Genomic DNA, 24645 nt, shown 5'->3' with positions numbered 1-24645 from the left:
TTAAGGGGCAGCAAGATACATGGACAGTTTTGCCACAGCGATTTCACGACTCTCCATCAGTATTTCATCAGTGGTTAAGCAATGGATTGTGAGATTTTTCTTGGCCAGACTGCCTGATACAATATGTTGATGATTAGCTTCTGTAAGTAGAAACCAAGCAAGATCATTGCCAGCTCCTGAATAGTTGTTGCAACTGTTAAAGGAACTTGGGTTAAAAATTAATCAGATAATGAGGCAGGAAGTGAGTAACTTAGGAATGATGTTAACACAAGGAAAAAGAGAGATAGATAAATCAAGAATCGAAAGAGCAGCTGGACCTCCCATCCCCGCTGATGCGAAGGGCTTGACTGGCTATTGTGGAGACCATATTGGTGGTTTTACCACAAAGGCAGCACCAGTGATGATGCTACTGAAGACAAATACCTCATGGGAATGGAAGCCAGAACATACGTAAGCAGTAAGAGTTTTGAAACAGAACTTGGCAAGTGCTCCTGCCCTAAAAACTCCAAATACAGCAGAACCATTCTCTGTGGGGGTGGGTGCAATAGGCTCCACAATATCAGTGATCTTATTGCAAGAGATACATGGTCAGTTGAGACCAGTAGCCTCTGCCTCACGTATGCTCCTACCAGTAGAATAGGGTACACAGCATGTGAAAGGCATTCATTGGCAGTATTCTGGGTGGTACAACATTTTGCCTGTATTGTACGAATGAACCCATTGACAGTTCTGATACAACACATGCCCATTCAGATGTAGCTGGATGGACACATTAATGGTAGCACAGGGAGCCAGAACAGAATTGCTAGATGGATGTTGGTGTTATTACAAGGGAGAAACTGAGGGAAAAAGGCATAACAGAACTACCATGTTAGCAGATAACTTAATTTACCGGGGACACCCCAGGAGTGTCAGGTGGTGATAGCAAATCATCCCAAGGGAAAACAAGAAGGAGAGAATACTGGTAAAGAGAATACAGGGAATATCCAAGACACGAGACAGACAAAGACAGAAATACGAGAACAACAAGGGAATAACAAATTACCCTTAAAAATATTTGCTCTTGGCTCTTTAGGGGTCTGTATAGGATGGAGAGTGGAGAACTGGCTGTGGAATCTATGTGGAAGATGAGCAAGGAAGAGAAGTGGAAAAGTGGCATTTTGAGTGCGAGCAGCAGCTGAGTTTAAACGAAACCGGAAGGCTACAGCTAAGGTAAGACAGTTTGTTTTAAAATTACTTACCGGTAGCGGGCAGCGGTGTTTTTTTTTTCTCTCTTCACAGAAAGAGCGGGAGCAGCAGGGAGAAGTGACGACGACCAGAGGGGCAGCCAGGAAGGAAAGCAGTGAGTATATAAATCAGGAAGGCGACTAAACCCGAGACTCTACAACCGTAGTGTCTCCCACCTGCTCTCCTCCTCTAACCCCCTTACTAAGTACTGTTTATCTATTAATTGGTTTTTTAAAATAAAGACTATAGCAGAGAGGTATCAGGAAGTATTTTAACTCAAACCTGTACAAAGTAATAAAGTAATTAACTAAGCAGAGATGGCTGGTCAGGTGGTGTGCTGTTGCTGTATGATGTGGGAGCTGGCTGATCCCATTGTGAATGGCAGTGACCACATCTGCAGCAAGTGTTGGTTGCTGGAAGAACTCAGGATCAGATCTGGAATCTGAGCTTTAAACACTGCGGCACAACCGGGAGGGGGAGAGTTACCTGGACACTTTGTTTCAGGAGGCAGTCACACCTGGGAGATTAAGTAATTCACATCCAGTTAGTGATCAGGGACATCAGAATGTGACTGTAAGTGAGGCAGGTAGGGGGAACCTGAGTTCAGGAGTGCAGGAGCCTCAGCCCTTGACCTTGTCCAACAGGTATGAGATTCCTGTTCCCTGTACAGATGAGGAAAAGGGCTCTGGACAGGATGAGCCAACTGACCACGGCACCATGGTGCAGAAGGCCATTCAAGAGGGGAGAGCAAGAAGACAAGTAGTTGTTATAGGGGATTCTATAATTAGGGGAACACATAGTATCCTTTGCAATCCGGATCGGGAGTCTCGCATGGTGTGTTGCCTACCCGGTGCCAGGGTTCGGGACATCTCTGACCGGCTTGAAAGGATATTGGCGCAGAAAGGGGAGGATCCAGTTGTTGTGGTCCACGTTGGGACAAACAACATAGGCAAAGCTAGGGTGGAGGACCTGTTTGGGGATTATCGAGCACTAGGAAGGAAATTGAAGTACAGGTCCTCAAGGGTCATAATCTCCAGATTACTGCCCAAGCCACGTGCCAATTGGCATAGGGATAAGAAAATTAGGGAAGTAAACACGTGGCTAAGGGATTGGTGTGAGAAAGAGGGATTCCACTTCATGGGGCATTGGCATCAGTTTTGGAACCGGGGGGATCTGTACCGTTGGGACGGTCTCCACCTGAACCGATCAGCTACCAATGTTCTAGCGAAGAGGATAAATAGGGTGGTCAGTAGGACTTTAAACTTCTGAGTTGGGGGGGAAGGGAAAGTGAAAGCGACAGGGAGTATGGAGTTAAATGGAAAGATAAGCAGCAGGATAGCATATGTGCAGGCAGATTTAAACTTGAGACAGACTGGGAATGCAGCAAAAAGGAAGGATAACTTAGGACATCTTATGACTTCCAATATCTCTAATGATAAGAAAGTTAGCATTAAGGCACTTTACCTGAATGCTCGTAGCATTCATAACAAAGCAGACGAACTAATGGCACAGATCATTGTGAATGATTATGATGTGGTAGGCATCACAGAGACATGGTTGCAGGGGGGTCAGGACTGGCAGTTAAACATCCAAGGGTTTTCAATTTATCGAAAAGACAGGGAGATGGGCAGAGGAGGCGGGGTTACCTTGTTAGTTAAGAACAAAATTAAATCTATGGTGCTGAATGACACAGCGTCGGATGATGTGGAGTCTGTGTGGGTGGAATTGAGGAACCACAAAGGCAAAAAAAACATAGTGGGAGTTATGTACAGACCTCCTAACAGTGGTCAGGACCAGGGGTGCAACATGTACCGGGAAATAGAGAAGGCATGTCAGAAAGGCAAGGTCACGGTGATCATGGGAGACTTCAATATGCAGGTGGACTGGGTAAATAATGTTGCCAGTGGATCCAAAGAAAGGGAATTCATGGAGTGCTTACAGGTTGGCTTTTTGGAACAGTTTGTCATGGAGCCCACAAGGGAGCAGGCTATTCTGGACCTAGTGCTATGTAATGAATCAGACTTTATAAAAATCTTAAAGTAAGGGAACACTTAGGAAGCAGCGATCATAATATGGTAGAGTTCAGTCTGCAGTTTGAAAGAGAGAAGGCAAAATCGGATGTAATAGTGTTACAGTTAAATAAAGGTAACTATGAGGGCATGAGAGAGGAACTGACAAAAATAGACTGGAAGCAGAGCCTAGCAGGGAAGACAGTAGAGCAAAAATGGCAGGAATTTGTGGGTAAAATTGAGGACACTGTACAGAGGTTCATCCCCAAGAAGAGAAAGATTATCCGGGGAGGGCTTAGACAGCCATGGCTGACAAAGGAAGTCAGGAAATCTATCAAAGAAAAAGAGAGAGCCTATAAAGTGGCCAAGAGCACTGGGAAATCAGAAGATTGGGAAGGCTACAAAAACAAACAGAGGATAACAAAGAGAGAAATAAGGAAAGAGAGGATCAAATATGAAGGTAGGCTAGCCAGTAATATTAGAAATGATAGTAAACGTTTCTTTCAATACATAAGAAACAAACGACAGGCAAGAGTAGACATTGGGCCACTTCAAACTGATGCTGGAAGCCTAGTGATGGGAGATAAAGAAATAGCAGGAGAACTTAATAAGTACTTTGCGTCAGTCTTCACAGTGGAAGACATGAGTAATATCCCAACAATTAAAGGGAGTCAGGGGGCTGAGTTGAGTATGGTTGCCATTACAAAAGAGAAAGTGCTAGAAAAGCTAAAAGGTCTTAAAATTGATAAATATCCTGGCCCTGATAGGTTACATCCTAGAGTTCTGAGGGAGGTGGCTGAGGAAATAGCGGAGGCGTTGGTTGAGATCTTTCAAAAGTCACTGGAGTCCGGGAAAATCCCAGATGATTGGAAGATCGCTGTTGTAACCCCCTTGTTCAAGAAAGGATCAAGGCAAAAGATGGAAAATTATAGGCCAATTAGCCTAACCTCGGTTGTTGGTAAAATTCTAGAATCCATCATTAAGGATAAGGTTTTTAAATTCTTGGAAGAGCAGGGTCAGATTAGAACAAGTCAACATGGATTTAGTAAGGGGAGGTCGTGCCTGACAAACCTGTTAGAGTTCTTTGAAGAGGTGACAAGTAAGTTAGACCGGGGAAACCCAGTGGATGTGGTCTACCTAGACTTCCCAAAGGCCTTTGATAAGGTGCCACATGGGAGGCTGCTGAGCAAGGTGAGGGCCCATGGTGTTCGAGGTGAGCTACTGGTATGGATTGAGGATTGGTTGTCTGACAGAAGGCAGAGAGTTGGGATAAAAGGTTCTTTATCGGAATGGAAGCCGGTGACAAGTGGTGTCCCGCAGGGTTCAGTGTTGGGGCCGCAGCTGTTCACATTATATATTAATGATCTGGATGAAGGGACTGGGGGCATTCTAGCGAAGTTTGCCGACGATACAAAGTTAGGTGGACAGGCAGGTAGTACTGAGGATGTGGAGAGGCTGCAGAAGGATCTAGACAGTTTGGAGGAGTGGTCCAGGAAATGGTTGATGGAATTCAATGTGAGCAAATGCGAGGTCTTGCACTTTGGGAAAAAGAATAGAAGCATGGATTACTTTCTAAACGGTGAGAAAATTCGCAAAGCCAAAGTACAGAGAGATCTGGGAGTGCTAGTCGAGGATTCTGTAAAGGTAAACATGCAGGTTGAGTCCGTGATTAAGAAAGCGAATGCAATGTTGTCAATTATCTCAAGGGGGTTGGAAAATAAAAGCACTGTTGTGCTACTGAGACTTTATAAAGCTCTGGTTAGGCCCCATTTGGAGTACTGTGTCCAGTTTTGGTCCCCACACCTCAGGAAGGACATACTGGCACTGGAGCGTGTCCAGCGGAGATTCACATGGATGATCCCTGGAATGGTAGGTCTAACATACAAGGAACGGCTGAGGATTCTGGGATTGTATTCATTGGAGTTTAGAAGATTAAGGGGAGATCTAATAGAAACTTACAAGATAATACATGGCTTGGAAAGGGTGGATGCTTGGAAATTGGTTCCGTTAGGCGAGGAGACTAGGACCCGTGGACACAGTCTTAGAATTAGAGGGGGTAAATTCAGAACAGAAATGCGGAGACATTTCTTCAGCCAGAGAGTGGTGGGCCTGTGGAATTCATTGCCACAGAGTGCAGTGGAGGCTGGGACGCTAAATGTCTTCAAGGCAGAAATTGATAAATTCTTGATGTCACAAGGAATTAAGGGCTACGGGGAGAATGCGGGTAAGTGGAGTTGAAATGCCCATCAGCCATGATTTAATGGCGGAGTGGACTCGATGGGCCGAGTGGCCTTACTTCCGTTCCTATGTCTTATGGTCTTATGGTCAGAGCCCTCAGGCTGCCAAAGACCATGAGAGCTCAAACAGCTGAGTTGGCAGCACTGGCATATATAATGGAGTCACACAGATAAATCCCCTCCAACATCTGCTATCTATTCAGTTAGTACAGGTACAGCAGTCTGAAGGAATATCTGCCCTAATGGGAGGCAAGAGGCTTTGTGTCAGCAGATGGGAAAGTCCTACCGCCCGCCCCATTGCTGAGGTACATCTTCAGAAAGGCAAAAGGGAAAGAATACGGAGTGATGTAAGTGAAAGCTCATTCTCAGTTATCACCAGAAGGAGATAGAAAGGCAGATGAATGAGCCAAATGAGGGGCAAGAGCAGGAAAAGGATGGCAGCCATAGATCAAGAAAATAGGAGAGCAAAAAGAGAAAGAAGTGACCCCAATTGACTTAGCAGAAAAACAAAGAAAGGATAAAGAATGACAAAAGGTATTGGAAGAAAGGAATCAGAGGAATATAAGGAAAGAAAAGGCTTAGACATAAAACAGGGTGTGCTATGGTGTGGAGGAAAATTTGTAGTACAAGAGAGAGAAAGGATTCAGATAATTTATTGGTACCATGATATATATGGACACCAAGGGTTGGAAAACATCTTGGAGAGGTTGAAAGAGGTATGTTGGTGACCATAAATGAAAGGGGATGTGGAACATTATGTGAAAAATTGTTTGATATGTGCCTAAATAGCCCTGACAGAAACGTGGTTGAAACTTTATTGCTGGAACAGCACAGCAGGTCAGGCAGCATCCAGGGAACAGGAGATTCAACGTTTCGGGCACAGGCCCTTCTTCATTCCTGAAGGGCCTGTGCCCGAAACGTTGAATCTCCTGTTCCCTGGATGCTGCCTGACCTGCTGTGCTGTTCCAGCAATAAAGTTTCAACTTTGATCTCCAGCATCTGCAGACCTCACTTTCTCCTGACAGAAACGTGAACAAGGAAGTCCTTCGACATACAAGGCCAGTCGTGGGACACTGGACAAATTCACAAGTTGACTTTGTGGGTCCCTTACTTCCACCTACAAGAGGATATAAGTATATCCTGGTGATAGTAGATACTTTGACCAAATGGGCAGAGGTGTTTCCCACTTGAAACAATACTGCTAAAATCATGGCAAAGGTCCTATTAAAAAAGGGTTTTACTTTTTGGGATTTACCAATGGCTATTGAATCAGATCAAGGGATGCATTTTACAGCCCAGGTGATGTAGAATGTCATGACATCACTAGGGATAAAACAAAACTTCCATATATATCCTATAGACCCCTAATCCAGTGGGATAGTCAAATGAATGAATTTAAATTTGAAGAATATGTTGGCCAAAATGGGGCAGTAGCACCAGACTACTTGGCTGACAGTGCTTCCTTGTGTCCTGATGTTAATAAGAAGCACTGTAGCTTCCCCTTAATGATTTGCCCCTCATAGGTTGCTGACAGGTCAAGAAAAGTGTGGCCTGAAGCCACTTTTAGGATTAGGCCTATCTGAGCCAGAAATGTATGGAGTAATGAAAGATAAGTGGTCACTACAGCTGGGTGAGAGTGTGAATGAAGCAAATGTTGTGGCTGCACATAATATGGGAAGGAAGAAACAACAAAGTAAAGCCCGCTTTGACTCCAAGACAATGCCAATGGAGCTGCAGGTTGGGCAATGGGTAATGACACCTGTACATCAAACATCTCTCCTGGCCCCTAAATTTGAAGGACTATATGAGGTGATAGACAAAGCGGGTCCATCAGTCTACAAGGTGCTAATAGCCCCTAACACGATTGGCAGGTATCATATTAACCAGCTAAAACCGTTTGGGGTGGGGGGGGGGGGGGGGGGGGCGGGGAGCAGGATAATTATCACCATTTACTCATCATGTTGGGAGAATGTGATACCCCAGAATCAGGAAACTTAGACAGGGACTGGTTTGGGAAGCCAGATCAGGGGATTGTGGGACCAGAGCAACCTGAACAAAATGGAAATCTGGCAGGTGCACCATTATCTCCTAAGCAGGTGAACTCCTCATGCTCACTAATGGAAACCAAAACGAAGGAGAAAGCAAAAAGAGAACAAAATGGATGAAGCATCCACCCTTCAACTGAAATGGATGAGAGGAAAGGATGGAAAGCTGGAGCCAGACCTTGATGTACATGAATTGGCTGAGGGGGTGAAGAGCTGAAAATGTGTTGCTGGAAAAGCACAGCAGGTCAGGCAGCATCCAAGGAGCAGGAGAATCGATGTTTCGGGCATGAGCCCTTCTTCAGGAATCCTGTACAGGTCCTGTTTTGGGAAGGAATGTGAGTTTTTGTGACGCCATGGCCTGTCCCTGGGCAGTTCCAACTCCACTTTCCAATTTTTGCCCCAGTGGCCAAGAAAGCAGAATTATCCATTACATGGTCTGTGACAAAATAAATCATCAAAGGATTTAAGTAGGTCAGGAAAAAGTTTCCTAATGGTCCAAAATTGTGTGAATTATGAGTCCAGCAGACTGGATCATGGTGGAACGTAAGTCTGGGGTTATCCCAAAGGTCAGAGAGGTTACAGGAAACTTAGGTATGTGTCCAGTGACAGGATCAGCTTTCATACTTTATAGGGATAACCCATCCACTACTACAGCTGAACCCACGACCGCAATGACTCCTGGAGGGACCTCAGGGCCACAGTGCAGCCAATCTCAGAGAGATACAGGGGGAGTAGAATTAGTTCAGGGTGAAATAGGAGAGATAGTTATTCTATGTTTAACCTGATGGACGCACAGGTACCACCCTGATGTGATGGCACAATCTGGCAACTCTTCGACCACCTTCTCTGGAGACAACTTAGTCGCAGTGAATTCACATTGGAAAGAAAAAGGAGGTAGAGAGGGTTGATAGAGTTCGTGGGAGCAGGCTGTTAGCAGGGAGTGGTGTCTGTTAACACCCATGATATAGCAGAATTGGAGGCTCAGTTAAGTTCTCTCCAGGAAAAGATGAGGATAATATTAAGTCAGGAATTTCAGGATCGAGAAAAAATGGGTAGGATAGGATGGCAAGCGGCACTGGCAGCCCTGACCACCAAGAAAATGTTGAGACCCTTTCAGAATATTGCTAATGAGATTTCAGGCAGAATGGCTTATGAAGCAACCCACAATAACAAAGCAGCATTTTGTTCAACATACACTAGCTGGCTTCTCTCTGCGGTTAGCACAAATATGTTGCAATTAGATGCTCATAGAGTACCAGACTGGGTGTTGGATGAGGACATAGGTGAAGAAGAAGAGGTCAGCTTTATATTGGTGCGATGCTTCATATACTCAAATATGGGGCTAATCTGACACACTCCCTGTTGCAAGTTCATAATGTGGGTAAATACCATGAAGGAACTTAGATATCATTAAGTAACCCACCAACCCATGCTATAGTGATAGAGTGATCAAAAATGGGGTGGATTTGAGCTGATGCCATCAAGTGAGATCAACTGGGTATGTCTTGGAGTCAAAGAGTCATACAGATGTACAGCACGGAAACAGACACTTTGGTCCAACTCGTCTATGCCGACCAGATATTCCAACCTAATCTAGTCCCATTTGCCAGCACTTGGCCCATATCCGTCCAAACCCTTCCTATTCATATACCCATCCAGTTGCCTTTTAAATGCTGCAATTGTACCAGCCTCCACCACTTCCTCTGGCAGCTCATTCCATAGACGCATCACCCTCTCTGTGAAAAAGTTGCCCCGTAGGTCCCTTTTATATCTTTCCCCTCTCACCCTAAACCTATGCCCTCTAGTTCTCAACTCTCCCACCCATGGAAAAGACCTTGTCTATTTATCCTATCCATGCCCCTCATAATTTTGTAAACCTCTATAAGGTCACCCCTCAGCCTTCGATGTTCCAGGGAAAACAGCCCCAGCCTGTTCAACCTCTCCCTACAGCTCAAATCCTCCAACCCTGGCAACATCCTTGTAAATCTTTTCTGAACCCTTCATGTTTCACTACATCCGTTTGATAAGGAGACCAGAATTGCACGCAATATTCCAAAAGTGGCCTAACCAATGTCCTGTACAGCCACAACATGACCTCCCAACTCCTGTACTCAATGCTCTGACCAAGAAAGGAAATCATACCAAACGCCTTCTTCACTATCCTATCTACCTGCGACTCCACTTTCAAGGAGCTATGAACCTGCACTGATGTCCGGAAGAAAAGATCGAAGGAGGGCTAGCTCAGTGTGGATTTGCCTCTGATGAAAACTGCTCATTATCTATCCAGCTGGTGAATAACCAAACCATTTTTTTAAGTATGCCTGAGTAGGAGACATCTACTGTGTCACCATGGCAACCTCAGGATATCAAAAAGGGCGTAACTTGGATGGACAGAATATGGTAATCCGCAATATCTCTTCTGACTTGACCATTAGACACCATTCCTGATGAAGGTCTTTTGCCCGAAATGTCAATTTTGCTGCTCCTCGGATGCTGCCTGAACTGCTGTGCTCTTCCAGCACCACTAATCCAGAATCTGGTTTCCAGCATCTGCAGTCATTGTTTTTACCCCATTACACACCAAGTTTTGTTTAAGCCAGAACCTGATGAGAAAATGCTCATAACCCTATCTGTCCACCCAAATGCTACAGATGCCAACTTGTGCTGATTCGTAACTACAGAACTTCCACCGATAACACACTTTGCTGCAAACTGCGTGAAGACCATTCTTGAGGCAAAGGAAGTTATCCATAAATGGGCTATGTATGAGGAGGAGATTAAATTCATGCAGAAAGAAGCAGGTTCCAAGTTTCCAGAGTAAAATTTGGAACTGGGGACTGAACACTCAGGACCATCTGTAGATCAGAATAGTGTCACCTGTGATTGTTGTACTGAAATTTGTTATTCTTACTGTTGTAATAGTCTTATTTGTTTGTTGAAACACAAAGTTAAGAAATGGAAGGGGCTGACAACAGGGATTGGTCTCAGATACCAAAAGATAGCTCATAAGGAAGTGGTTTTGTAATGGCTTATTATAGGGCAGGAATAACATAAACATAGCTGGTTCATAGTATTTCTTACTATCAGTTCATTTGTCAGTTGTATTGATATTATGTGTAACTCACAAGATGTGGAAGGTATATAACAACGCATTTGCGATGGAACAAGACTGATTTGTAACTTTGTTTACTTTTAGAACTATAGTTTTAATAAGTACAATGATCTAAATGGCATTTGAGATAATACAACTAAGTCATGCTTTGTTGAGAGTGCATCACGGTAAGGAGGTAATTCTCACCACTGCCAGGAGGTGCCCTGAAGGATGTAGCAAACCCAATAGAGATGATCCTCAGATAAATCCTGATGTGGACGAGCTGGTGTTGGACTGGGGTGGACAAAGTTAAAAATCACACAACACCAGGTTATAGTCCAACAGGTTTATTTGGAAGCACTAGCTTTCAGAGCGCTGCTCCTTCATCAGGTGCTTGTGGAGTACAATACCCTACGACACAGAATTGATAGCAAAAGATTACAGCGTGATAACATTGAAGTGATACATTCAGAAAAAACTGGATTATTTATTAAGCCTTTCATCTTTTAGAATGACCATGCTAGTTTCAGTTCTTTCATGTGTAAATCCTGAACTTTTTTAAAGTTGCATTCTCAAGTTCACTTTAACAATAGGTGCCATCTCAGCTCAGATACTGCATTGAAGGTGTAAGGTTGAAGTCTGTCTGTGTCCCAATGTTCAGACTGATTCTGTTATTAAATTGGGATTTACAGAGTCTTACATGGGATTCATGCAGTTTCTGAGCAAAATAAAATGTAATTCTGCAAGTACAAATTCACCCCAGAAACAGTATATGTGAGCGTGCAGGGGAGACAGAGTGAGTGTGAGCATGTGGGTATGTGTTTGGGAGGGGCGGGGGGGTGAGGTGAGTGTCTGTGAGAGAGTGTACGTATGTATATGTGTGTGAATGTAATGGGGTATAAGTTTGTAAGAGGGTGCGTGTGCGGGTGGGAGTGTGGGGGATGTATGTGTGAGCTTTTGAGAGAGAGCTTGTGTATGAGAGTGGGTCTGTGTGTGTGTGTGTGTGTGTGTGTATAAGAGCATATACTGTAGTGGGGTCACCTGTAGTGTGACATGAACCCAAGGCTCCTCTATATTGGGGAGACAGGCCGCCTACTTGCGGAGCGATTCAGAGAGCACCTCTGGGCCACCCGGACGAACCAACCCAACCAACCTGTAGCACAGCATTTCAACTCCCCCTCCCACTCCACCGAGGATATGCAGGTCATTGGACTCATCCACCGCCAAACCACAACAACCCGACGGTCGGAGGAGGAGCGTCTTATCTTCCGACTGGGAACCCTCCAACCGCAGGGGATGAACTTGGACTTCACCAGTTTCTTCATCCCCCCTCCCCCCACCTTGTCTCAGCCGGATCCCTCCAGCCCGGCACCGCCTTCCTGACCTGCAGTCTTCTTCTTGACCTCTACGCCTCCATCCTACTCCGACCTATCACCCTCACCTTGACCTCTTTCCACCTATCAAATTTCCAACGCCCCTCCTCCAAGTCCCTCCTCCCTACCTTTTATCTTCTCCTGCTGAACACTCTCTGCTCATTCCTGAAGAAGGGCCTGTGCCCGAAACGTCGAATCTCCTGTTCCCTGGATGCTGCCTGACCTGCTGTGCTGTTCCAGCAATAAAGTTTCAACTTTGATCTCCAGCATCTGCAGACCTCACTTTCTGCCTCGGGGGATGGTCACCCGAAGGTTCGAGTTCAAATATCCTGGACCACTGAAGTGTTCTCTGATTGGGAGGGAACACTCCTGTCTGGGGATTATTGTGAGGTGCCCATTCATCCATTACCGTAGCCTCTGCTTGGTCTCACCAATGTACCATGCCTCACGGCATCTTTTCCTGCAGCATATGAGATAGACAATGTTGGCCAACTCATGTGAATACCTGCCGCATACATGGTGGATAGTGTCTCCACGTGTAATCGTGGTATCCATATCAACACTCTGGCACGTCTTGCAGCGTCTACCGTTACAGGGTTGTATTGTGTCGTACTGAAGGCCAGTCTGTTTGCTGCGAACAATGATCTATTTGAGATTTGATGGTTGTTTAAAGGTGAGAAGTGGAGGCATGGGGAACGTCTTGGCAAGGTGCTCATTCTCATTGATAATATGTTGCAGGCCGCGAAGAACATGGCGTAGCTTTTCGGCTCATGGGATGTGCTGGAAAATGAAAGATAGCCTATCGGTTGCAGCTCATGTCTGTCTCCTGAGGAGGTCATTACGATTTCTCGCTGCAGCACATTGGAACTTGTTGTCGATGAGTTGAGCATCATACCCCTTCCTTATGAGGACATTGTTGAATACTTTCAAGTGTCCGTCACTTCCTCCTCATCTGAACAAATCCTGTGTATGTGTTGGGAGTGTTCATAGGGGATGGTTGTTTTAATATGTTTTGGGTGGAAGCTGGAGAAATGTAGCATCATGAGGTTATCCGTGGGTTTGTGGGAGAGTGAGGTACTGAGGTGCCCATCCTTGATGGAGATACATGTGCCCAAGAATGAGACAGATACTAAAGAGTAATCTAATACTGAAGAGTAGTCCATGGTGAATTTGATGCAGGGATGAAACTTGTTGATATCCCTGTATAGTTGTTTCAGTGACTCCTTGCCATGGATGCAGAGGAAGAAAATGTTGTCAATATACCTGGTATATAGTATTGGCTGGAGGTCCTGCATAGAGAAGGAGTCTTGTTCGAACCTGTGCATGAAAATGATGGCATAATGGGGTGCAAGTTTGGTCCCCATGGCTGTTCCATGTGCCTGGATGAAGAATTGGTTGTCAAAGGTGAAAATGTTGTGGCTGAGGATAAAACGGATGAGTTGTAGGATGGTGCTTGGAGATTGGCAGTTGTTGGTGTTGAGTACTGAGGCTGTGGCTGCGATGCCGTCATTGTGGGGGATACTGGTGTAGCGAGCTGAAATGTCCATTGTGATGAGGAATGTTCCTGGTTAGACTGGTCCATGGGTTCTATCTTTCTGTAAGAAATCTGTAGTGTCGCAACAGAAGCTGGGGGTCCCCTGTACAACGGGTTTCAAGATGCCTTTGACATAGCCAGAGAGATTCTCATATAGGGTCCCATTGCCTGATACGATGGGATATCCTGATGTGTTGGCTTTGCACATTGGAGAGACCAAGCGTAGACTATGGCAATGGATGAATGGACACCACACAACAATCACCAGACAGGAGTGTTCCTTCCCAGTCAGAGAACATTTCAGCAGTCAGGGACATTTGGCCTTGGACCTTTGGGTGACCATCCTCTAAGGCAGAATTTGGAACAGGCAACAACTCAAAGTGACCGAGCAGAGGCTGTTAGTAAAGTTCGGTAGCCATGGGGACAGCCTTAATCGGGATCTTGGTTCATGTCACACTACAGGTGACCCAACTGCACTATACACTGTCTCACACACACACACACACACACACACACACACACACACACACACACACACACACACACACACACACACACACACACACACACACACATTCACACAGACCCTCTCTCATACACAAGCTCTCTCTCATATGCTCACAAATACACACCCACACTCATACCCACACATGCACCCTCTCACAGACTTATACCCCATTACACTCACATACATGCACACACTCTCTCATAGACACTCACATCTGTTATGACACGGGGTGAACTCTCCTGCTTAATTTAAAACCAGCAATACAGAAAAGATTTATCCCATGCAGTAATCTGTGAAAATTCAAGTGGCCAAGAACTATTTAAAGTAAAAATTAACAACTTTATCTCTTAAATTATAACAGAGACTAATTGATCAACAACTATTGACAATTCCTTCCTCTAACCTACCTTTTACCTTCCCTTCTATAATACTAGTCAGATAAAACTCCCAATTCAGATTTACAGAAAAATTCAAATTTTAAAACCAGCCAGCGGTCGAATCTTCTATTTATCTTAGTCGGTAGATTTGCTTCCCAGGTCAGTGCTGCGGTTTCTCTCTATGCAAACACCTTCTCTAGACAGGTACCTCTCAGAGAGTTCTGACTAGCAGTCCACATCTATTGGTCTGGTGGTAGTTCTCCTCCCAGCTATTCAAATTTCCCCGGTCTTATAGCCCAAAGCATCAGATTGTGTCACTGGTTTTTAAGAATGTCAATGTACGCAATTCAAACTTGATTGGAATTTAGTATTTTTGGGGGTATAATTTAAACTATTGGCCTAATTTGAATCTGTTTTGTTGTTTCCAGGTAACCAGCTACCCCAGAAGCTGGAGCACATGTGACGTTGTATCCTGTTGAGAACACTTGATGCTGTCACTGCTAGCCTTTACTCTCTTAAAGGTATAGTTCACCCACATCTTCATAACACATCCACCCACACACATACCCACCTGCTCACACTCACTCTGTCTCCCCTGCAAACACGTATAGTTTCTGGGGTGAATTTGAACTTGCAGAATTACATTTTGATTTGCTCAAAATACTGCATAATTCCATTAAGGTTCTATAAATCCCACTTTAGAAATAGAAGTAGTCTGAACATTGGGACACAGACAGACTTTAACCTTACACCTTCAATGCAGCATCTGAGCTGAGATGGCACCTATTGTTCAAGCTAACTTGAGAATGTAACTTTAAAAAGGGTCTGGGATTTACATGTGAAACAACTGAAACTAACATGGTCATTCTAAAAGATGAAAGACTTAGCAAACAATCCAGTTTTTCTCAATATATCATTTCAGTGTCATCACACTGTAATCTTGTGCTATAAATTCTGTGTCGTATGATCTCATACTCCACAACAACCTGATGAAAGAACAGCGCTCCGAAAGCTAGTGCTTCTAAATAAATCTGTTGGACTATAACCTGGTGTTGTGTGATTTTTAACTCAGATAAATCTTTAGCTTAAAAGGCAGAAATGTTGGATAATGCTGAAGATAACTGGAACTGATAAGAGACCTAATAATGGATTGCATTGTGAATGGAATTACGCTGAGTCAGTCAGATCTGCTAAGAATTAAAACTGCAGAAAATCAGGAACTGTTGGCTGTATCATTTGGGCAAAACATTCAGCATTGCTCATGTGCATGGATAAGTCCAAAGTAAGCATGCACTTGGACAAAATGTTCAGGATTGGTCACATGCACACATACATTCCAAATAAAGTACACTTGGCACAGAGACTTTTGTATAAAGAGCCTGAAGAAATCCCTTTGTTCAACAACACTTCGAAGATTAATGTTGTGAAAGAGGTACCCTACGTCAGTCTATATTAGAAAAGAAGAGGAAATGAAGCAGATGATAAACCTCTTAAAGACACCAAGGAAAAATTAAATAAAAACTTTATTTTGTAGTCCATCAGACAGTAATATAATTGGTTGAAGAAAATTCATGCAGAGATTAATGTGATGTTTGGCTTCCTCTATGAAACCAGTAGCACATCAAGGGCAGAGATATAATGAAACACGATCACTTGCAAGTTCCCCTCCAAGCCACCTGCTGTGGCCATTGTAGATCGAAGGAGAGCTGGAACGTTACAGAAACATTGAATTCCTACAGTGCAGAAGCTGGCCATTCAGCCCATTGAGTTCACACTGATCCTTTGAAGCACATTCCACCCAGACCCACATTCCCCCTACACCTGGAACTCATAATTCCCAGGGCTATTCAACCTAGCCTACACATCCCTAACACTACGGGCAATTTAGCATGGTCAATCCACCTAACCTGCACATCTTTGGACTGTGGGAGGAAACAGGAGCACCCGGAGGACACCCACGCAGACACGAGGAAGATGTGCAAACGCCACACAGACAGTCGCAAGAGACTGGAATTGAACCCAGCAACTCCTTATAAAAGGCATTTCCAGTTGAAGTTTGTGGTTTGCTTGGTGCATTATGACATCTCCTTTCAGGTTAATATCTCCAGCAAACTTCAGGCAACTTCAGCTACCTTGCTGCCCTCTAACGTTAATCTTCAGGGTGGGGGCTCTGCAGGGTCTGGAGAAAGGAGGATTATAAATATGAAAGGAGGGAGGGAAACAGTATCAGCAAGGTGGACATGTACTAAAGTTTGGTTGGGAAGGGGGTCATGTTGGAGTGAGTTCATTCACAGCCTGAAGAGCCCTGTCACAAGAGTTGGGCGGGTGGTAGGAGGATGTGGAGGTGAGTGGGGATGAAGTCAATGAACATACTTGACAGGCCCGGGTCTGGTTGGGAAGGGTACGTAGGGGCAGACAGGTTGGGAGGGGGCTTGGTGTGAAACCTGTGAGATTTCATGGGATGGACTACCACGAAGAGAATGTGGATGCTTGGAGACTCACTGACAGGTTCACCCTGAGACAGCGGGGGGAAAAGTGGCACTGACAACACTCTGGATGGGGGTTGATTAAATGTGCCTATGAGGGAGGCACACCAATGTTGGGGCTTTCAAATAAAGGAGATCATGGCACTCAGACCCAAATCCACGAGAGGACACAGAACTGCGAGGTCCGTTATTGTTGAACATCCTCAGGCATTGCCCTCCCCTTCTGAGTATGTTTCACCTCCCCCACCTCCCCGAACCACAGACACAGTAGACAGCTCATTGACAGTGACCTGTTAGGACTCAGAGGACACAAAAGACTTGGGCTGGTGTATGAGGAGGGCCAAGTGCATCAGTATGACCCTGTGCCATGTGCTTACATCATCCCTCTTGGTTCCATATGCTGCAATCACCTCTCAGCAGGGAGCTCCATCAGTACAGCCTCGACTGTAGCCATGAATCATAGAATCCCAATAGTGTGGAAACAGGCCCTTCGGCCCAACAATGGTCCTCTGAAGAGTAACCCACCCATCCAGACCCAATCCCCTACCCTATTTTCCTATATATGGGTAATTTAGTGTGGTCAATCAACCTAACCTGCACATCTTTGGACTGTGGGAGGAAACCGGAGCACCTGAGGAAAACCCATGCAGGCACAGGGAGAATGTGCAAACTGGAATTGAACCTGGGTGCCTGGTGCAATGAGGCAGCAGTACTAACCACTGAGCCACTGTGCCACTCCCTTTTCGCAGTTTAATTTGTGTTGAGGTGATGCTGGATGATCTAACAATACCTTCTGGGTCTACACAGAGGAACTAACTAACATCGAAAACGTATGGCTGAAGCACAAAGATGTGTATGAAGGTTCGCAATCCTTAACAACTCTTATAACTGAGATGCCCTCAGTGTGTTTTCTTTTCCCCTACCTCTGCCTTGCATGATGTCTCAGTGTCCATCCTGGCTGTAGAGTTGAGGTGGACAGAGCCTGCTGGTCCCCAGAGGTTGCCCTGTTCATTGAAGGACTGAAACAGAGCAGAGTAGAGAAGGGGGAAACGTTCATTCCCTAACAGGCACCCGGAGCAAAGGCAGTGGTACAAAGCAGAGGAGCCCTCTAACAGCAGGACTCGCCTATAGGAGGCTGCTACCACCAAACCCTGGCAATCTGGTTTGAGGTCACTGCTTAGTTCAGCGTCCTCTCCAGTTGGCAGAGGGAACAGCTGGCAGTATTGAAAGAAGCTGAAAATGTGTTGCTGGAAAAGCGCAGCAGGTCAGGCAGCATCCAAGGAGCAGGAGAATCGACGTTTCGGGCATGAACCCTTCTTCAGGATTTCCTGAAGAAGGGCTCATGCCTGAAACGTCGATTCTCCTGCTCCTTGGATGCTGCCTGACCTGCTGTGCTTTTCCAGCAACACATTTTCAGCTCTGATCTCTAGCATCTGCAGTCCTCACTTTCTCCCAGTATTGAAAGAAGGTCAATGACCTCATTCCCCTCCGCCAAAGTTTGTGCCACCATCTTTCCTCTGCCGTCCCAAACTCACTCTGTCTCCTCTAGTGCACCCACCTCCCAACGAAGTTCTTGCTCTGCCACTCTCGGTATTGCCTGCAGAGTCTTCCCTTGTTCAACCTTACACCCCCAAACCTTTCACACTGCCAGCGCTAGGTGCCCTTGGCGCTGCATCCCTCCGCCCACCCAACTTCCCACCCTAACCCCCCCACTACTACAGTCAGATAATCGGTGACTGCAATGGTCTGTATTGCCCTGTAGCTGCAGCAGTGCAGAGAGTCATGTGACCGGTTGGTTGCCTCCATGATAGTTTGACAGCTCCTACAGTGGGCCAGACCCAGCTCCCTCAGGGTCATCTGGAGAGGCCTAGACCCACCCTCACTCCTTAGGCCCAGATCGTCGGGATCAAAGGCATAGCAAAGGGAGGTGGGGAACCTGATGAGCATAGGACACTCCAGAGGCAGTGCGGAACCCAGTACCTCCACCAGGGTGATGGATCAAGAACTTGAAAGAAAGCCCTACAATTATTGAACTAAATTGATTAATGGTCCCCATTATCAGCTTTTCTTCCTCCTAGGTTTAGCATTACCCAACTTTTTGTCTGCATAGCTATCTTTCTGTCTCTCTGATCTCTATCTTCTCTTATTGTTTAGTACTAACTGCCTTCTCCACCCTGTTTTTAGTATATAGACCAACCTTCCTCCAGCCACAATCAGTTCTGAAGAATAACCATTTTATACCTGAGACTTCTGTAGATCGAAACATTTTAAAAAGTGAGCCAACTACTGACTTAAAATGGCCACAGGGATCGCCTGACCCACACAGGTTGGCCAAGTGTAATGCTGCAGAAAAGATAGTCTGAGCTAAGAGTAACATTAGCCTCCCCTCAAAGACAATGAACTCAGTCATTGCAAGGAAGCAAGACAAGGTCCTCCTCTGTGTGACAGAAACCATGATGAGAATCTTGCAATGTTTGAGATGAAACTTTCCCTGCCATTATCAAGCCTGAACCAGCATTTTCAGCAGTTTTGTAAGACACAAACAGCTTTTATTTTGAAGTATTCTCTTTTTTGGCGGAAGAGAAGAGGTGAAATTAAGAATGCAGAACTGAACAGGTCAATAAGGCACCATCTTTCTTCGACAGAATTGCCTAGAAAGCGAGCCAAGAACTTTAAAGACACTGCAATAATTGCTACTTCTGACAGTCCAAGAAATCAACTAACTAATTGTGGTCTTAGGTTAAAACCTCAACAACAGCCAAATGACCCTTAAAATTCTACACATGTTCGTTTTCCTGTATACTCTGCCTCTTTTCAGCTTTCTCATTTCATAGAATCCCGACAGTGTGGAAACAAGCCCTTCGGCCCAACAAGTCCACACCAACGATTTGAAGCATAACCCACCCAGACCCATTCCCCCTACCGTTATCCCATATTTACTCCTGACTAATGCACCTAGCCTACACATCCCTGAGCACTATGGACAATTTAGCATGGCCAATTCACCTAATCTGCACATCTTTGGACTGTGGGAGGAAATCAGAGCACCCAGAGGAAACCCACACAGACACAGGGAGAACGTGCAAACCCCACACAGTCAGCTGAGTTTGGAATTGAACCCAGTTCCCGGGCACTGTGAATTGGCAGTGCTAACCACTGAGCTACCATGCCATTTGTTTATGTGCGTTTAGACCCAAGTGATTACACAAAGTCCGAGTACTTGATGTTGCATCTCATTCATTTTCTCAGGGTTAGTAAATAAGAACGTTTCTTTATTTTTTAACTCAAGAAAACCTTGTGATTGGTTTCTTATTGTTGTTTGCAATTTTCTAAAAAAGTTGATTTACACGTTAATTGGAGAAACCTATAGCCTCTTGCTGAAAAGAACTGAAACCTCTGTTTGTGAAGAGGGGAGACAGTTCGTTCCTTTTGACCTGATTCTTTTATATCTGCAACCAAATCAAGGGAGCGGACAAGTGATACATTTCCTTCAAAATTTTAAAACCAAACCTGGAAAAGATGAAGAAAACGTTCTACTCAGAGCAACACTTGAAAGGTAAACATTAACGCTGGGTGAAAATCCAGATCTTTTGAAAGAAAAATTCATTCAGGGGTTGAGGGCATCGTTGGTTAGGCCAGCATTTATTTGACACACCAGAGGGCAGTTAAGAGTCAACCACATTGCTTTGGGTCTGGAGTTACATGTAGGCCAGACCAGATAAGGATGGCAGTTTCCTTCCCTAAAGGACGTTAGTGAACCAGATGGGCTTTTCCCCAACACTTGATAATGGTTTCATGGTCATCATTAGACTCTTTCAGATTTGATTCGCTACAGCATGGAAACAGGCCCTTAGGCCCAACAAGTCCACATCGAGCTTCAGAAGAGCAACCCACCCACACCCATTCCACTACATTTACCCCTGATTAATCTACCTCACACTACCTGCAATTTAGCATGGCCAATTCACCTAACCTGTACATCTTTGTGACTGTGAGAGGAAACTGGAGCGCCCAGACAAAACACGCGTAGACACAGGGAGAATGTGCAAACTCCACACAGACAGTTGCCTGAGGCAGGAATTGAACCTGGGTCCCTGGCGCTGTGAGGCACCACTGAGCCACCCTGCCGCCCCTGTTAATTCAAGATTTCTATTAAATTATAATTCCACAATCTGCCATGCCAGGATTCAAACCTGGGACCTCAGAACATTACCTGTGTCTCTGAGTTAACAGTCCAGATAATAACCACGAGACCATCATCTCCCTTGTCATCTGTTGGTCACAGAACATGAAGAGGTAAAGTGTTGACAGCAGAGTGTTCACGCCTCCCTGAGTTACTGACACCAAAGGTCAGCACTTAGAATGGGGGTGTCAATCCCATGATAGTACCTCCAGGATTGATAATCTTCCAGGAATTGAAGATTCATTTTCTGGTCACTGTCACATGAGGTTTGGAAGAAAATCTCCTAAATTTTGGGTGATGCATTAAAGCCATGTTTTGTTTAAAGTTTATTTTCCTTCACCTCCGTTATTTATTAGTTCAAGAAACCAAAATTGGAGCTAAAGAGGATGAAATAGGCTGATTGACTGATGGTCAAGATCTATGCAATCAGCTCTGTGAAGGCAGTGCATCGCACAGGTGAGCAATGGCGGGTGACTAATGGGAAGCATGTGGGGTGGAGAGGGCAGCAGTACGTTGGCACGTGATGGAAACCTCAGGGTGATATCCAATCAGAGGTACCAATACTGAGTACATCCAGTTTCTGGGGCAGAGACTGTAGGGCCTAAACTCTGCCTGCGGGACCTGAGCATAGAGTCAAGGCTGGCATCCCAGCACCTTATTGAGGAAAGGCTGCACTCTTTAGAGACGCCATTTTTCAGATGAGACACTAAACTGAGGCTGCACCTACATCTCCATCAGCTGGATGCAAATAACACAACATCAAAGAAGGATACGAGTCAAAAACAGAAAGTGCTGGAAAAGCTCAGCAGGTCTGGCAACATCTGTGGAGAGAAATCAGAATTAACATTACGGATCCAATGACCCTTCTTCAGAACTGATGGTAGTTAGGGAAAAGAATCGAAGCACAGCCAGTCATACTCTCCTGCTCCTCAGACTTTCCTGCTCCTCGGATGCTGCCTGACCAGGTGTGCTTTTCCAGCACCATATTCTTCAACTCTGAGCTCCAGCATCTGCAGTCCTCACTTTCTCCTGGTAGTTAGGAAAAAGTTTGTGCAAAAGATAGGGGGCAGTGGGGAAGGGTTAAGGAGTAAATGATAGAGGGATGGGGATTGAGCCAAAAAGAGAAAGAAGAGCAGTTGGACAGACAAAGGATTGGATAAAGGTCAGCCTGGGAAAATGAATAGCTGCTAATGGGGACTCTTAATGGCTAACAATGGTTTGAGTGCAACAGCAGACAAAGCCTGGTGTGTACGGGTTCGAGAAAGCACGGGGAAGGCACTTAAGCCCAAAAATTGTTGAACACAATATTGAACCAGAAGGCTGTAGAGTTCCCAAGTGGAAAATGAGGCGCTGTTCTTCCAGCTTGCACGGAGCTTTGTTGGAGCACTGCAGCAAACCTGAGACAGATCCATTGGCCAAGGATTAGGGCGGTGTATTGAAGTGGCAGGCAGCTGAAAGGTTGGGGGCAATTTTTGCGGGCAGTTCGTAGCAGTCACCCAGTCTATGCTACACTCCCCCAAAGTAGAGGACACCACATTGTGAGCAGCAAAGGTAGTACACTAGATTGTGAGAGATGCAAGTAAAACGCTGCTTCATTTGGAAGGTATATTTGGAACCTTGGTTACTGAGGAAGGAGGATGTAAATGGGCAGCTGTTACACTTTCTGCAGTTGCAGAGGAATGTGTCATGAGGCTGTGGGAGTGGGTTTTGGGTGTCCTAGAAGGAACAGTCCCTATGGAAGGCAGACAAAGGAGGGAAGGGGAATATGTGTCTGATGGTGGCAGAAATGGCAGCTGATGATCCTCTGGATGTGGATGCTGCTGGGATGGGAGGTGAGGACAAGGGGGATCCTATCACTGCTGTGGGAGAAAAGAGAGTAGGTGAGGGCTAAAATGCAGGAGCTAGGTCAGACTCAGCTGCCAACAATGGTACTGGGGAATCCTCGGTTGAGGAAGAAGGGAGACATTACGGAGATTTTGTTGTCGAAGGTGGCATCATTGGAACAGATGTGACAGAGACAGAGGAGCTGGGAGATTGGAATAGAATTTTTACAGGAAATGAAGTGTATGGATGTATAGTTTGTAGTATCCAATGTTAAAAATCACACAACACCAGGTTATAGACCAACAGGTTTAATTGGAAGCACTAGCTTTCAGAGTGACACTCCTTCATCAGGTGGTTGTGGAAAAACCATCTTGTGGAAAAACCATCAGGTGAAGGAGCAATTAAACCTGTTGGACCATAACCTGGAGTTGTATGATTTCTAAGAGATGTCAACGAAGGAAAGCGAGATGTCAGAGATGGACCAGATGAAGGTGAGAGAAGGGTTGAAATTGCAAGCGACATTGATTAACTTTTCCAAATCTGGATGAGAGAGGGAAGCAGCATTAGGAAGGATCACTGGACCCGAAACATTAACTGATTTCTTTCCACAGATGCTGCCAGACCTGCTGAGCTTCTTCAATGACTTCTGTTTTTATTTCTGATTTTCAGCATCTGCAATTCTTTGGGATATTTTTTAAAGAATAGTCAAGTTCTCCCCTTGTCTAGGCCAAATTAGCTTCTTTATGAAAAATAATTACAAATAGATTTTCTGGGTTTTTGTTTAATCTTATTGCTGCTTGTACTTTGTATGATTTGGCTGTCAGCTTCACTTCAAAAGTATTTTTAATTGGCTCCAGATGAATACCTTAGCATAAAAAGGATGATATCAATGCAAGTTTTGTAAGTCTCAAGCAGAGAGTCTTACCACCCTCAAAGGTCCTTAATCTATACTCTAGGTATCAACAACACAAAACAAACTTTGGATACAATTGCCACTTTCCATGGTAAGTCTTTATTAGCTCCCTAAACAATATCCTGTATTCATAAAACCGGTTGATTGTCATGATCCCATGTACAAGTTCTTGTTACTAGATGATCACTGCGTCAATGATAGAACATAGAACAGTACAGCGCAGTTCAGGACCTTCGGCCCTCAATGTTGTGCTGGCCTTTTATTCTATTCTAAGATCAGACTAATCGATATGCCCTTCACTGTACTATCAACCATGTGACTATCCAAGAGTTGCTTAAATGTCCCCAATGTATCTGACTCTACTACCACTGCTGACAGTACATTCCATGCACCCACCACTCTCTGAGTAAAAAAACCTAGCTCTGACATCAACCCTAAATCTTCCTCCAATTACCTTAAGATTATGCCCCCTCATAATAAACACTTCTGCCATAGGAAAAAGTCTCTAGCTATCCACTTTATCTATGCCTCTCAACATCCTGTACACTTCTCATCCTTCTTCGCTCCAATGAGAAGAGCCCTAACTCCCTCAACCTTTCTTCATAAGACATGCCCTCCAGTTCAGGCAACATCCTGCTAAATCTGCTCTGCATCTTCTCTAAAGCTTCCACATTTTTTCTATAATGAAGTGACCAGAACTGAACACAATATTGCAAGTATAGTCAAACCAGGGCTTTATAAAGCTGCAGCATAATTTCGCGGCTGTTAAATTCAATCCCCCTGCTAATGAGAGCCAACACACCATATGTCTTCTTAACAACCCTATCAACCTGGGTGG

General features: G+C 45.0%; 1 long non-coding RNA gene across 1 annotated transcript; it reads left to right on the top strand.

The window, feature by feature from the left end:
* The first annotated feature begins 310 nt into the window (after positions 1–310).
* Positions 311–15446, top strand: LOC122554797 (uncharacterized). Its single transcript, XR_006313083.2, has 3 exons — positions 311–450; positions 1076–1212; positions 14830–15446. It is a non-coding gene; the product is annotated as an uncharacterized LOC122554797 (long non-coding RNA).
* The last annotated feature ends 9199 nt before the right edge of the window (positions 15447–24645 follow it).

This window comes from Chiloscyllium plagiosum, unplaced genomic scaffold (genome assembly GCF_037043375.1).
Source record: "Chiloscyllium plagiosum isolate Xiang-an unplaced genomic scaffold, Cpla_swu_hap1 HiC_scaffold_9, whole genome shotgun sequence".
Lineage (NCBI taxonomy): Eukaryota > Metazoa > Chordata > Chondrichthyes > Orectolobiformes > Hemiscylliidae > Chiloscyllium > Chiloscyllium plagiosum.
The sequence above is the reverse complement of the archived record's forward strand: the minus strand, read 5'-3'. Positions and strand labels throughout refer to the sequence as shown.